This window comes from Rhamphochromis sp. 'chilingali' (assembly GCF_963969265.1).
Source record: "Rhamphochromis sp. 'chilingali' genome assembly, chromosome: 1".
In the NCBI taxonomy this organism is placed as follows: domain Eukaryota; kingdom Metazoa; phylum Chordata; class Actinopteri; order Cichliformes; family Cichlidae; genus Rhamphochromis; species Rhamphochromis sp. 'chilingali'.
The window spans coordinates 60,044,089-60,048,195 of record NC_137929.1 but is presented as its reverse complement, the minus strand read 5'-3'; the positions used below and the strand labels follow the sequence as shown (position 1 = coordinate 60,048,195).

At 38.0% G+C, this 4,107-nt stretch overlaps 1 long non-coding RNA gene across 1 annotated transcript; it reads left to right on the top strand.

Moving 5' to 3' along the window:
* Positions 1-1,367: 1,367 nt before the first annotated feature.
* On the top strand, positions 1,368-3,213 carry LOC308412255. The gene is made up of 3 exons (XR_013974547.1): positions 1,368-1,477; positions 2,453-2,578; positions 2,687-3,213. It is a non-coding gene; the product is annotated as an uncharacterized lncRNA (long non-coding RNA).
* The last annotated feature ends 894 nt before the right edge of the window (positions 3,214-4,107 follow it).

Sequence of the window (4,107 nt, the reverse complement as noted above, 5' to 3'; positions counted from 1 at the left end):
GAGACACACTGATGACTGACTGGAACACTATGATTCACATTTTACATTAACACCATCCTCACACATGTTTATATATGGCCACTAGAGGGAGATGTTGGACTTTAAACACTAACATGGATACAAGCAGAACATCAAATTGAATGTGAACGTAAACACTGATTAATTCAGTTTTAATGATGATCATAAAAGTGAAACTTGTTGTATCACAATGAGTATGCACATCTCAGCACTTCCTGCATTGTTTTAAATATTAAATTGTCAAATTTCTCTTTGCGTACAGTCTTCATTTCTTAACAATGCTTTTATTTTGAAACAATTAAAGGGAACTTAAAAAAAAAACTTAAACTGATCTCAATTAGAATTAATATCTTATAGCTACAGAAGTTATTTTTGGATTTTATATCGAAATCTACCCTCAAGAACGTTTTGCCACATCAGAGAATAGGGAGGGTGCAAGTGGGAGCATATTTGGCTTCCCATTATACAGCAACATGGCTCAAACGGAAGAACAGTGAATGACTTAGACACACAAACACTCAAACAAATTCATGGGGAAATCAGGAAGATGTGAAAACATGTTTTGCATGTGCTTTGTGCTGAATTATTGATGGTTACAAAAAACATCCGACACCTCAGCAAGTATGAATTCCATCATATGTTTCAGTCATGGTTTAATTTTGTGCATTTTATGATGAATACATGTTCCTCATGAACTGAATTCCCCATCCATCCATCAGCTCTGCAAATATTTACCATATTAGTTTACAATACAATGAAAATAAACTTCCTGACCAGTCATCTGTGCAAAATGCTTGTAAACCTTTTGAAGTAAGCTATTCAATTTTTTTAACAACTGTTTCATAGAGCAGTTTGTTGGCAGTAGCATTTTTGAATGACTAAGCAAAGCAAAAAATGTTTGGATTTAGGCAGTGTTGTCTTTAACTTCACTGAACGCACAACCCCAAAAATGAAGGTCTGATAGGTGAGCATGTTGGGATTTTGTAAAAAGCTGAAATGTTATTATCACATGTGTTGTAATGCGTGTGTGTGTGCGCATGGTATATGTAGAATCTGGTCCAGTGATTGTAGATTGAGGATTTCTATAAATGAGTGAACTCTAAATCTTAAATAAATGTGTCTGTTCCTCCAAACTCTGATTGGGGCTGCCACCCATGGTACGTCAGCAAATTTCAGATAACAATAGTGGTACATCTACAGAAAATAAATAAATACTCATTTCACTTCTCCTAGGTTTTAATTCAAATGAAAACCTGTTAAATATATATATATATATATATATATATATATATATATATATATATATATATATATACTGTTTTTGTACCAACAGAAAGGTGCTCAGAGGAGGTGCTCAGAGGAAGAGGGCGGGCTTTACTTGGTGTCAGTGACAGAAATGAAAAGAAGCTCAAATGAGTGAGAAGGACGATGAAGGAAACATCTGTGCTGTGTCTGCTCTGTAAGTAGAATCTCTGTGTTTGTTTGACTTCTTGTACTTTGACTGTCTGCTCTCCTGATAACTGATGATGGAGGAGAAGACATGATTTGCTCTGTAGGACTAAGGGTGTACATGCAGGTCTGGGTTTTCTGTACAACGAAGGTGGTTCCCTTCTTACTGGGGTGAGTCGCCATGGTGACTTGTGCTGTAGGGCAGGTTGTCATCCAGATGAAAGATCAAGAAACAGCTTTTTAATCGATTGATTTAATTTCGTTTTGGGACAAACTGCAGAGATTTCCACGTCTCCTTTGTCAGGCTGTGGGACAGAAAGTGTTTAAAGTTTCAGAGCTCTAATGTGCAGCTGTCACCCTAATAATACTCACTTCTTTTGCCTTACATCTTTCTGTGTGAGCAAATGTCTCCATCCAAGGTTGGGTCGGGTCACTTATGTGAGACGTGTCCCCATGCAGTCCTCCACAATCCTGACTGCGTGGTGCTAGAAGTGGATGTTGACTGGTTGATAAGTGGGCGAGGATAGCACAAGGTGGTGATTTCATACCTGCCGATTTCTAATCGGCTCCAGAATAGGTTATGTTCACAGCACAAGTTACCATGGTGATATTATGGTAGTCTTTACCTTATTATAGCCTTATAAAGCCCACTGATGCAATTGTTGTTATGATTTGGTACTATACACACTGGAAGTGTGTTTGGGGTCACTCTCCTATCAAACAGGCCCCAGGAGAGTTTGAGGACTTGACTTTAATTCTGCTTTGTTTGTCAGCTTGACAGAATGGAGACTGACACTGATGTTTATTTTTAGTATCTGAAAAGAAAATATAATCTTAATATAAATAAAGCTTAAATGACTAATAAAATGTGTGTATGTCTGTCTTTTTCTCCGTGTTTATTTTGCCATTTCGGTTGCTTCCTTGTACTTTTATTTTAAGATGAATCATTTCAATTAACCTCAATAATTATAATAAATTCTTACAGGTGGTCCAATGTTTCTGGATTACCCACAGCCCCCTCTGTCTGCATAAAAGCAGTGCTGGAACACTGGTGTACCATGGCCACGTGAGCATCAGGGGAACAGCATTGTCCTTGTTGCTACAGAAAATGGTGAGAAAAAGTAATTAACAATGGAGGAGAGACAGACCATCATAACACTTAGATGTAGGTCTTGTAGTCTGATGAATTATAATCTGAAATCTTCGGTTCATCACGCAGGATCTGTGTACGCCATCGAGTAGGCGAAAGAATGGTTACACAGCATTCTGCAGCGCCATGCAGTACCCTCTGGTAAGCTTGAAAATATGGAGTGGCCAGCACGGTCTCCAGACTTAAACCCCATCAAGCTGGTTTGGGATGAACTGGACCGAAGAGTGAAAGCAAAGCAACCTACAAGTGTCAAACATTGTAGAAAGAACGCCATGACTGTGTTCTGCTGTTATATCTGCCAAAGGTGGCTACTTTGAGAAGTTGAGAATACATTTGTCTTTAAATTGATTCTGATTTCTTTTTTAACTCCAATTGCTTATTTGTACTGTGCTTTCATTTCAGAGTACAATGAGACATTAAACTGGATAATTTCCAATAAGCTCTGATGAAGCTGGATTGACTAAAGTTATTGATTGTGTCGTGTTTCCATGTGTTCAGTAACTTTACTGTTATTTGTATTTTGTTTCTAAGTGCTGTCGTCTTCACAGCAGTGATCTGGTTTCTCTGCAGTTTCAATAAACTTTGGTCTCACTTGATCTTCTGTTTGTTTCACAAAGATGTCTGATGGACAACCTGAGTTGTTGTGATGAACCCAAAACACTTCAGTTTTCTTCAAAGCAGATAAAGTTCCTGTGAGCCACAGACAGCAGGAACGATTTCACACATGAATCTTAGTTTCTGTGAAGTTTGTCTGTTGACAGCAGAGCTGATTTGATTGCAACTCATTTAATGGACAAAATAAATTTCAGGTACAGCTGCACTCAGCTTTTTCTGTATCTACATGATGGATCATTGTTCATTATAAAATATGATGTGAAAATTTAACCCTGTTTTATAAAATGTTTAACAACAAGTTTGCTTGAAGGGGAAAAAACCACAGGATACAACTTTGCAAAGAGACTTTGACTTTGTTATAATCTATTCTAACTCTTATTTTAATAGATGCATATCAAGATTTGGTGATATGAGGGAAACTCCATTAATAAACGGTCTTCATGTACAGTGTGTGGGAGTTTCTGCATACTGATGAAACTGTCTTTAAAAGAAAACTGACAATAAATGCATCACAGACACGTCTGATTGTGTTAAAGCTCCCTGTGGTGGAGGGCTATTAAACCACCACAAAATGTGGTGTTATATCTGCCGAAGGTGGCTTTGGTCTCACTTGATCTTCTCGTGTGCTTCTGTGGGTTTCACTAAGATGTCTGATGGAAAACATGAGTTGTGGTGAACCCAGACACACTTCAGTTTTCTTCAAAGCAGATAAAGTTGATGTGAGCCAAGACTTAAAGCAGCAGGAACACTTTCACACATGAATCTTATGCTACGTTCACACTGCAGGCGATGCGGTGTGAATTTGGATTTAGGCAGTGTTGTCTTTAACTTCACTGAACGCACGACCCCAAAAAATGAAGGTCTGATAGGTGAGC